This window comes from Bufo gargarizans, chromosome 4, assembly GCF_014858855.1.
Source record: "Bufo gargarizans isolate SCDJY-AF-19 chromosome 4, ASM1485885v1, whole genome shotgun sequence".
NCBI lineage: Eukaryota > Metazoa > Chordata > Amphibia > Anura > Bufonidae > Bufo > Bufo gargarizans.
The window spans coordinates 526764534-526777418 of NC_058083.1; the positions used below are offsets into that span (position 1 = coordinate 526764534).

General features: G+C 40.3%; 1 pseudogene; it reads left to right on the forward strand.

The window, feature by feature from the left end:
• Window positions 1-12885, forward strand: part of LOC122935550 — a 152620-nt pseudogene that overhangs the window by 10379 nt on the left and 129356 nt on the right.

Genomic DNA, 12885 nt, shown 5'->3' on the forward strand with positions numbered 1-12885 from the left:
TTTATGTGAAGCCCTTTCTGAGACCCCCACATAACTTCTAAGGGCATCAACCCACTTATCTTCCGAAAGAGATAAAGATCCTTTTCCCAATTTCCTCTAGCTGATATTATGATCCTTTCTTTTTTTGCCTCCATCAAAATTCCATACTTTTTTTTTGTCAGTCCCTTTTTTTCCTCTCCACTAGTAAATCTATGTATTCTATTTGATTGTTCTTTTCTGTATTTATTTGAGTTAACTGGTATCTTAACCGCGTTTTTTAACTGGAAATATTTAAACCTATCCTTTTGAGGGATCCCAAACTCTGTTACCAAGGTGGCAAAGTCCTTCAATATATCTTCCTCAAATAATTGCCCTAAATATTTGACCCCCTTTTTTTCCCAATCTATATAAGATTTAATCTTTTGCACTTCCTTTAGGTTTATATTGTTCCAAATAGGTGTGTAATTTAAAAAACCCTCAATATCCATATTTTTTTTTCAGTTCCACCCATGTGTTTACCCATTAAATTCATTAACTTATTTTCTGTATTATCTTTTCCTAATATTCCTGACTCCAAAACCTCTAAATAGTTTATTTCCCCTATCCACCCCATCTTCATTAACTCATCCCTCCCCACCGTTCCTTTTAAAGTTCCGCTTATCTGAGTATATTGTGTTATCAAATAATAAAAAATCCAATTTGGAACTGCTAAACCACCATCTCTTACTGGGAGTTGAAGGACCTGTCTCTTTAACCTAGGAGTATTACCTTTCCAAATAAAATCCCCCATTAAAGTATCTAGCAACCCCAAAAAACTTTCTGGGCAACCACATTGGGGAATTTTGCAAAACATATAGAATTTTGGGAAGGAAAATCATTTTTATTAAATTCACCCGACCCTGAATTGATAGTGGCAATTTTTTCCAGATATGTATTTTAGTTCTAAGTTCTTTTATTAAAGGAAGTATATTTAATTTCTCATAATCTTGAATATTTGTAGAGATCTGTATGCCTAAATACATAAAACTCTCGTGTTGTTCAAGTACGTGCACCTTTGCAAAATTCTGTGGTGGCCCCTTACCTAATAACATCATATGGGATTTCTCCCAGTTTATATTTAATCCCGAATAAAATCCAAATTTATCTATTATATCTATAACTCTATTAAATTCATCTCCCGTGTTGTGTAAAAATAATAAAATATCATCGGCATACATTATTAATTTTTCCTTTCCATCCTTATACTGAAAACCGATATACTCCTTATTATTTCTTATCAAGCATGCCAAAGGTTCAATTGCAATGGCGAATAATAGTGGAGAGAGAGGGCATCCCTGCCTGGTGCCCCTATAAAGGGCAAAAGGCAGGGACAAGCTCCCGTCCACCATCACCCTGGACCTAGGATTGGAATATATGAGTTGGATCCATCTTATAAATCCCTCCCCCTACACCAACCCTTTTTAACACTGCCCATAAATACTCCCACTCGATGCAATCAAAAGCCTTTTGTGCATCGAGTGAGAGTATAGCTTTTTCGCCAACTTCTGTTTTATTAGCTTCAATATTGAGGTACAGCCTTCTAATATTTGAATATATTGTCCTCCCCGGTATAAATCCTGTCTGATCTTCATGGATTATACCTTTAATCACCTTAGAGAGCCTACTAGCCAGAACCTTTGCTAATATCTTTACATCTGTATTCAACAGAGATATTGGCCTATATGAGCCGGGATCTAATTGGTCTTTATCTTTTTTTGGGATCAAAGTTATTATTGCTTCACTCATTGACTCTGGTAACTCACCCGTTTTTTGGGCCTCACACAATGTCGCCCTTAATTCCGGTATTAACACCTGTGAATAGGTTCTATATATTTCAAAAGGAAGTCCATCGCACCCTGGTGATTTTAGTGGTTTCATCTGACCCAGAACCTCCTCTATCTCTAAATTAGAAATTTCTTTATCCAGGAATTCTTTTTGTATTTTAGATATCTCGGGAATAGGAATCTGATCTAAGTAATTATCCAGGTCTTTTTTGTTATATTGTACCCTAGACTTATACAATTCCTCAAAATATTCAACAAAGACCTTTTTTATTTCCTCCGGTGAACTTACTATTTCACCTCTATTATCCTTAACAGCCCCTATCCATGCTTTCCCTTTCTGGTTTTTCACTATGCCTGCAAGAATTTTTCCAACCTTTTCACCCTCCGATGCCAACTGAAACCCCTGAAATAGCAATTCCTTCCTTGTTTTGTCCATATAGTATGTTTTTAAGTTTTCTTGTTCTTGCTCCCATTTCTTCTTATTATTTCCAGATGGATTCCTTATACATCTAACTCTAGCCTCATCTAAGTTCTTTTCCAATAATTTGCCCTTTTCTTTAATAGTTTTCCTTAAAACAATTCACCTTTTTAAACAGACACCCTCTAAGGTATGCCTTGGCCGTATCCCATACTATAGATCTTTTAGCAGAGCCGATATTATCCCCCAAAATTTTTTTTAAATCCAATCCTATACTCTCTTTATCTAAATATACGTTAACCAATGAGGGTTGAACTTGAACAGAGGCAAATTTTGCCTCTTGTTCAAATCCAAATCCGTTATGAGAGCACTATGATCGGACAAAACCATCGGGAAGTACTTTATCACTATCTTATTTTGGGTCATTACATTTTTATTTCCTAGAACCATGTCTATTCTTGACCACGTCTGGTGTGTTTTGGAATAACAGGAGTACATTATTTCCTCTGGATTTAAATATCGCCAGACATCAATCCAATTAAACTCCAGGACCGTTTTACAAAAATCTACATTTTGCACTCTTCCCCCTCCGCCAGACACCCTGTCTCTGAGTGGATCCATTACAGCATTATAATCCCCTGTCGCAATCATTATACATTCCTGTTTATTCAACATAAATCTATGCAACTCATACAACACATCTGATTTATAAGGCGGAGGAATATATACATTTGCAATCACCATCCCAACCCCCTCCACTTTACAGTGCAGAAAGAGGTACCTGCCATAGTCGTCCGCCTCGTATTTAACACACTCAAATTTAATCTTTTTATGTACCAAAATTGAAACCCCTCTAGAATAGGTAGTATATACCGAATGATACCCTTCCACACTCCATCCCTTCTCCATCCATATGAGGGAATCTTTAACCAAGTGTGTCTCTTGGAGGCAGACGATGGCCGGCAAGAACCTCCTAATCCACTCAAAGACAGCATATCTCTTAATCCTTTCCCGCAAACCTCTCACGTTCAACGAGACAAACCTAACCATCTAGCGAAGGGGGAAGAGAACAAACAAAAAAACAAAAAAAAAAACAACCCCTTCTCTCTCCCCTCCCTGAGATACCCCCCCCCTTCCTGAGTAGCTCCCCCCCTGCTGTTCAGCAGATAGGGCAGCTCCATAGCTCAGCATTATGGCTCCCCAACCCCACCCCCCTCACACCCCCAGCCCCCTCAGCTGCCAATCGTGTCCAACCATTCATTTGCATCAATAGGTGTCTGAAAGAATTCAACCTTTCCTTTATACTCCACCCTTAACTTTGCAGGAAAGAGTAAACTGTATTTCAAACCCACCTCCCTTAATCTCCTCTTTACACTAATAAACTCCTTCCTGCGTGTATTAGTGTCTGCAGCGTAATCTGGAAATAGTCTTATTTTTACCCCGTGAATCTGATATTTATCAGAAACTCTGGCGTCCGACAATATTGTATCCCGGTCCCTAGAAAGTACACATTTCACCACCATATGTCTGGGATAATCCCCTGGGACACTCTTTTTCACTGGAACCCTATGTGCTCTTTCAATTGCAAAAGTGGGGGAAAGAACTCCCTCCTTACAGTTCTCTTTTATCCACCGCTCCATAAATTCTACACTATTATTCCCTTCTTCCCGTTCTGGAATCCCTACACATCTTATATTTGCTCTCCTTGATCTATCTTCTTGATTTATTAATTTTTGTTCCATTTTAACATTTATCTCTTTTAAACTTACAACCTCTCTCTTTAATTTCTCTACCGAATATTCCAAGGGTGAAATCCTTTTTTCCAACTCGTGTAATCGCTCTCTTAATTTCTCCATATCTCCTCGTATTATACTAACATCCGTCTGTACCGCCCCAATCTGTGTCACTATACTCCCCACTATGTTTTCAGTCCTGGACACAGTCTGAAATATATCTTTCATCATTTTAATATCCATCTCTGGAACCACTTCGGGGGTTCCTAGATCCTCCGTTATACCTGTAATCCCATTCTCCTGTGTCAGGGTATATGTCTCTGTGTGTCCAGTCTTTTCTTTCTGTAAGGGGGTAGAGACTGGGGAATTTGGTGTCAAAAATTTACTTAAACTGTGTTGTTTTTGCCCAGTCTCTAACCCTGAAATTGATCTCCTACTACTACCCCCACCAGGAGCACGTTGTTCCTCTCTCTTCTTTGGAGGCATCTTATACTTTTGATGTTATTTTCCCCCTTCCCTTCTGTGTTCTTATTTAAATAGATGACTCAGTGCTGATCCTAAATACGAGGGAATCTACAGCTTCCCAGAGCTCCACAATGACCAACGTTCTGTACCCCTCACCTCTGAAGAACTCCACGTGTGAGGTGAGTACAGAGACCACAGTAAAGTAAAAAGCCAGTCTTTTCTACAGTAGAATACACTGTATAAGAATATAACTACCATAATACTGCCCCCTACATACAAGTGTATTATAGTTATAACCACTATAGTAGTTATATAGTAGTATTATAGTAGCAGTATAACTGCTATAATACCGCTCCTATGTACAAGAATATAACTACTATAATACTGCTCCTATGTACAAGAATATAACTACTATAATACTGCCCATGGGCGTAGCTATAGGGGGTGCAGAGGTAGCAGTCGCTACCGGGCCCAGGAGCCTGAGGGGGCCCAAAGACCCTTGTGCCACATAAGAAGACACACAATGCACTGAGGGAAGGGGGGCCCAAGCTGAACTCTTGCACCAGGGTCCATGAACCGTTAGCTACGCCTCTGATACTGCCTCCTATGTACAAGAATATAACTACTATAATACTGCTCCTATGTACAAGAATATAACTACTATAATACTGCCTCCTATGTGCAAGAATATAACTACTATAATACTGCTCCTATGTACAAGAATATAACTACTATAATACTGCTCCTATGTACATGAATATAACTACTATAATACTGCCTCCTATGTGCAAAAATATAACTACTATAATACTGCTCCTATGTACAGGAATATAACTACTATAATACTGCTCCTATGTACAGGAATATAACTACTATAATACTGCCTCCTATGTACAAGAATATAACTACTATAATACTGCTCCTATGTACAAGAATATAACTACTATAATACTGCCCCTATGTACAAGAATATAACTACTATAATAATGCTCCTATGTACAAGAATATAACTACTATAATGCTGCCTCCTATGTACAAGAATATAACTACTATAATGCTGCCTCCTATGTACAAGAATATAACTACTATAATACTGCTCCTATGTACAAGAATATAACTACTATAATACTGCTCCTATGTACAAGAATATAACTACTATAATACTGCTCCTATGTACAAGAATATAACTACTATAATACTGGCCTCCTATGTACAAGAATATAACTACTATATACTGGCTCCTAATGGTACAAGAATAAACTACTATAATACTGCTCTAGGTACAAGAATATAACTACGATAATCTGCTCCTATGTACAAGAATATAACTACTATAATACTGCCTCCTATGTACAAGTATAAACTACTTAATACTGCTCCTGTACAAGAATAGAACACTATAATACTGCCCACTATGTACAAGAATATACTGCTATATACTGCTCCTGATTGTACAAGAATTAACTAGAGAATACTGCGCCTGTGTACATATATATAACTACTATAATACTCTCCATGTAAAAGACTATAACCACTATAATACTGCTCCTCCTATTACAGAAGAGAACTACTATAATAACTGCTCCTATGTACTATAATACTGCTCCTATGTACATGAATATAACTACTATAATACTGCTCCTATGTACAAGAATATAACTACTATAATACTGCTCCTATGTACAAGAATATAACTACTATAATACTGCTCCTATGTACAAGAATATAACTACTATAATACTGCTCCTATGTAGCAAGAATATAACTACTATAATACTGCTCCTATGTACAAGAATATAACTACTATAATACTGCTCCTATGTACAAGAATATAACTACTATAATACTGCTCCTGATGTACAAGAATATAACTACGACTATAATACTGCTCCTATGTACAAGAATATAACTACTATAATACTGCTCCTATGTACAAGAATATAACTACTATAATACTGCTCCTATGTACAAGAATATAACTACTATAATACTGCTCCTATGTACAAGAATATAACTACTATAATACTGCCTCCTATGTACAAGAATATAACTACTATAATACTGCTCCTATGTACAAGAATATAACTACTATAATACTGCTCCTATGTACAGAATATAACTACTATAATACTGCCTCCTATGTACAAGAATATAACTACTATAATACTGCCTCCTATGTACAAGAATATAACTACTATAATACTGCTCTAGTACAAGATATAACTACTATATACTGCCTCCTATGTACAAGAATATAACTACTATATACTGCTCCTATGTACAAGAATATAACTACTATAATACTGCTCCTATGTACAAGAATATAACTGCTATAATACTGCTCCTATGTACAAGAATATAAACTACTATAATACTGCCTCCTATGTACAAGAATATAACTACTATAATACTGCCTCCTATGTACAAGAATATAACTACTATAATACTGCTCCTATGTACAAGAATATAACTACTATAATACTGCTCCTATGTACAAGAATATAACTACTATAATACTGCTCCTATGTACAAGAATATAACTACTATAATACTGCTCCTATGTACAAGAATATAACTACTATAATACTGCCTCCTATGTACAAGAATATAACTACTATAATACTGCCTCCTATGTACAAGAATATAACTACTATAATACTGCTCCTATGTACAAGAATATAACTACTATAATACTGCTCCTATGTACAAGAATATAACTACTATAATACTGCTCCTATGTACAAGAATATAACTACTATAATACTGCTCCTATGTACAAGATATAACTACTATAATACTGCTCCTATGTACAAGAATATAACTACTATAATACTGCTCCTATGTACAAGAATATAACTACTATAATACTGCTCCTATGTACAAGAATATAACTACTATAATACTGCTCCTATGTACAAGAATATAACTACTATAATACTGCTCCTATGTACAAGAATATAACTACTATAATACTGCTCCTATGTACAAGAATATAACTACTATAATACTGCTCCTATGTACAAGAATATAACTACTATAATACTGCTCCTATGTACAAGAATATAACTACTATAATACTGCCTCCTATGTACAAGAATATAACTACTATAATACTGCTCCTATGTACAAGAATATAACTACTATAATACTGCTCCTATGTACAAGAATATAACTACTATAATACTGCTCCTATGTACAAGAATATAACTACTATAATACTGCTCCTATGTACAAGAATATAACTACTATAATACTGCTCCTATGTACAAGAATATAACTACTATAATACTGCTCCTATTTACAAGAATATAACTACTATAATACTGCTCCTATGTACAAGAATAGAACTACTATAATACTGCTCCTATGTACAAGAATATAACTACTATAATACTGCTCTATGTACAAGAATATAACTACTATAATACGCTCCTATATACAAAGAATGAGTAACTAGCTATATCTGCCTCCTATGTACAAGAATATAACTACTATAATACTAGCCTCCATATGTACAAGAATATAACTACTATAATACTGCTCCTATGTACAAGAATATAACTACTTTAATACTGCCCCGATGTACAAGAATATAACTACTATAATACTGCTCCTATGTTCAAGAATATAACTACTATAATACTGCTCTTATGTACAAGTATATAACTACTATAATACTGCTCCTATGTACAAGAATATAACTACTATAATACTGCTCCATTACAAGAATGATAACTACATAATACTGCTCCTATGTACAGAATATAACTACTATAATACTGCTCCTATGTACAGACTAAATCTAGGGGTGGCGGGGCTTGACCAGCGTCCTGACCGGCTGCATGTGAAGAGAGCTCTCCTCTTCATAACCTCACAAAGTGGTTTATTTCGCATCCTGACTACAGAATTATGGGGAAAATCGGCAGATATATACCCGGAGACCGTCCAGAAACCCCCAAGCAAGACCGGGGACCCTCCGAAATGGAGAAATACTTTAATAAGCGATCTGCAGCTCCGGTAGCTGAGCGGCCTAAGATGGCGCCGCCGGATCCTGAAGACGGCATGGAGGAAGCTGAGAGAGCGGATAGCCCGTGCACTGAGGGCTCTCAGGGATCGCAAGCTGAAGCAGCTGAACCCATCTCTAAGCAGTTCCTGCAGCAAGCGCTCATGTCAGTAATCCAGCCGGTGATGCAGGAGCTCACTGAGATTAAAGAGGACATTAAACATATCGGCCATAGAGTCGAGAGGCTTGAAGCTACACAGGGGGCCATCTTGGAACATGCCCGCGTGTTAGGAGATAACAGTTCTGCCTACCTGTCTTCCCTGGACCATGCTTATGCACTGATCGAAGATCAGGAGAACAGGAGCAGGCGCAAAAACGTACGCTTCAGAGGATTACCAGAAGCGGTACCACACGAGGACCTCCCTGCAGCAGCGTCGGCCATTTTCATGTCCCTGTTGGGCCCTGAAGGTGCGTCTGCAGTCACAATTGAGCGTATTCACCGCTCGCTGCGGCCTAAACCCAGGGAGGGGGAACCCCCTCGTGATGTAGTCTGCGGACTCTTGCGGTACGTAGATACCGCTGCGATTTTTAAAGCGGCTAGAGAAAAAGGAGAAGTAAAATACGAGGGCAACAAGATTCTCCTGTTCCAGGACCTCGCGCCTTCAACCCTGAATAAAAGAAGAATCCTGCGGCCTGTCACCGAGATCCTACGCCACAGCAAGATCCCCTTCAAGTGGCTCTTTCCCTTCGGGCTCACCTTCTCCAGAGACGGCAGGAGGTGCACGATCCGGACCCCCAGTGATCTGCCGGCGGCCTGGGAGCTGCTTAACACCACGCCACAGGACATACCATCATGGCTGCCCTCGGCGGACACTGGCGTCCCGCTTCCAGAACTCCCTGAAAGCTCCAGGTGGTCGCAGGTGCCAGCAAGAAAAGGCCCAAAAGCTAAGCAAAGAATTACCTGAACATTCGCAGCAGGTTGTATGTGGGTCTTTGTTAATGCGGGCCCCTCAGCTTCTGCCCAATATGTGTCAGGAGCGCACTTAAAATGGGGGCGGTTGAGGCTTTGCTGGCCTATGTTGAAAAGTTATATGCGTTTACTGTTAATATGGGTGATCCCCATAGAAGTTCGGTTTGCAGTGCTTTCTTTCAAGCTGGCACTCGGAGGGTGCATATGTCATATTAGATAATATTTTGTGACACCTGGTTTAAACAGCTAGATTCATCTTAGTAGTCAGAATAGTGGCTATGTCCACACAAATGTGATATCTGTTTGGCACACTTTGTGGGGCGGAAACGCTGATTTGTGACCTGGAGCAGTACTACCTGACACTGAGCATGTCAGCCTGCTACCACCTTGTCACCGGCGGTTCCCTAGCTCCTACATGGAGTTTCATCATCTCCTTTGTTTACCTTGGGCTTGAAGAAGTCCTCAGGTTGTCATTGCTCACAACCCCCTTGCTCAAGGGTACAAAGGATCTTGCTTATGGCAAGGAGTTATTTTGTTGGTTTCCCATGTTTTTCTATCCATGTACACATATTACAGTGCACGCAGCTGTGTGCACATCTCATTACAAGTATGGCTGCAGTTAACTGCACCTCATTCAATGTGAGGGGGTTTAACACCCCCCAGAAGCGCTCGCAGGTAATCAGATTGCTAAAGAAAAGGCGCACAGATATCTGTTTCTTTCAAGAATTGCATCTGAAGCTAGGACATGTTCCCAAACTCTCCCAGGCTTACTTCAGTCAGTGGTTCATCAGCTCTCATGTTAAAGCTTCCAGGGGCGCGGGGATTGCCATCTCCAAAAAAGTTCCCTTCTCCCTTATTTCCTCTATGTCTGATCCGGAGGGACGCTATATATTCATAAAGGGTAGGATAGGGACTACTCTGGTAACACTAGCAAGTCTGTATAGCCCTAATCGGGGCCAAGGGTTATGGCTGAGGCCTACACTGTCTAAATTGACGGCTTTTGCAGGAGGGTATCTGTCTGGTGGGGGGAGACCTCAATGTGGCTTTGAACCCACTAATGGATGCTTCTGATCGCTCCTCTCAGTTGACTCAAGCAGCCATTGGCAGGATTAACAAGCACTTAGCAGGGGCTCACTTATTGGACACCTGGCGTCTGACCCACCCTACAGATTTGGATTACACATTCTTTTCAGCCCCACACAAGGCTTATTCCAGGCTAGATTATATCTTTATTTCTGATATCCATGCTGGATTGGTGAGTGGCTCCACCATTGAGCCCATGACGGTGTCTGATCACGCTCCGGTGACGACATCCGTGGTGTTCTCTGAACTTCCTCAGCCTGCCAGGCAATGGAGACTGAATGAAACCTTGCTGGATGATGTGGAGGTGGTGAGAGACATAGAAGCAAAGATACAACAATTCTTTAAAGAGAACACCACGGATGACGTCTCTGTCGCCACGGTATGGGAGACGCATAAGGCGGTCATAAGAGGGGAGCTGATTGCTTTAGGCAGCAGAAAAAAGAAAGAAAGACAAAAGATTTTTCACGAACTGTTAGAGCAGATAACAACCTTAGAATCTCTGCATAAGAAAACTAAAACTATTGAGGCCCAGCAAGAGCTGGCATTAGCTAGGAAAAAATTAAAAGACCACCTCAACTATCACCAGGCAAGGTCTTACCAGTATGCCCAGTTCCGTTTTTATGCCCATGGGGACAAGGGGACGAAGCTTATGGCGGCGCTCCTTAAGCAGAGAAAAGATGTTTCCTATATAGCGGGTATTAAAAATAAAAATGGCAAGCTGCTGCACAAAACCTCAGATATTGCTGCAGAATTCCATAACTTCTATAGTATGCTTTATGGCCTCAAGTGCCCGGAAGGTGACACGGAAGCCACTATTGAAGAGACGGCTGATGCATTTTTGAAGGGTCTTAATTTGCCCAAATTAGAGAGTAAAGATAAGGAGCAACTCACTGCCCCAGTCTCATTGGAGGAAGTAGGGAAAATCCTGAGCTCCATGCCAATGGGGAAATGCCCGGGACCCGATGGGTATTCGGTGGGGTATTATAAAAAATTTTCAGCAGTTCTGTCCCCGCGCTTAGTCACTTGGTGCAATTCCCTTTTGGATGGCTCCACCCTCCATAAGCAATCGCTAGAGGCGACAGTCACAATCCTACCTAAGGCGGGTAAAGACCCGAACCAGTGCGGCAGCTACAGGCCGATTTCACTTCTTAATGTCGACGTGACAATTTGGGCGAAGTTGCTGGCTTTACGCCTCGCTCCCCTTCTGACTAAGTTGATTCATCCGGACCAGGCTGGGTTTGTGCCTGGAAGAGAGGGGAATCAGAACTCGTGTAGGGTTCTGTCAGCAATGCAGTTAGCAAAAAAGGAAAAGGCCTCACTAGTCCTTCTGGGTGTGGATGCGGAAAAGGCCTTTGACAGGGTGAGCTGGGACTATATGAGGAAAACCTTACATAAATTTGGTATCCCGGAGCAATTCCAAAACGCGGTCATGTCTTTATACCGTGAGCCTAGTGCCCGCATAAGGGTGAATGGTACGCTCTCTCAACCATTTCCGATTACGAACGGGACCCGTCAAGGTTGTCCTCTGTCACCTACATTATATGTTATGGTAATGGAGACACTGCTGCAAGCTATAAGAGAACACCCTGGTATAAAAGGCCTAAGGGTCGGAGGTAGTTCTGCTGAATATATAAATGCCGCTTATGCGGACGACCTTTTGGTTATGCTCACGAACCCTGTCGAAGCCTTTCCGCATCTTCTATCCCTTTTTGAACTGTATGGGAGGATCTCTAATTTCAAAGTTAACTATACAAAGTCAGAGGCGCTGAACGTTTCGGCACCAAGCAAAGTGGTTTCCTCTCTGAAGGGCACAACCCCGTTTATTTGGCAGGATTCTCATCTTTCCTACTTGGGAATTAAATTACCAGCAGATCTAGACCAAACCTTTAGCTTAAACTACCAGCCCCTCTTGAGCGAGATACAAAAACAGCTCCACTCACTTAAAATCCCGTATGTGTCTTGGATGGGTAGGAAGAATCTTTTAAAGGCCTTCATTATGCCCAAGCTCCTCTATGCAATGCAGATGTTACCCATTTTTCTACCTATGTCTTTTTTCTGCCAGGTCAGGAGATTATTTAGAACTTTTCTATGGGGGGGAAAGTCAGCAAGATTGGCACATAGCAGACTGATACAACGTAAGGGTACGGGGGGTTTTGGGTTACCGGACGCACATTTATATTATCAGGCGATACACCTGAAAAGATGGATTCAATTACATGCTACTAAACTCCATACTTGGGGTCGTGAACTGGAGATGGCTCAACTCTCCCCTGTCCAGAGAGCGGGTCTATGGGGTCTCACTTCCTCCAATCTAAGGTCACAAATTTTGCTTAGAGGCACTGCCTCTGTAATTCAACAGGTATCTGGCAAACTTAACCTCTTAAACAACCCTTCTCCCTCTATGCCAGCTG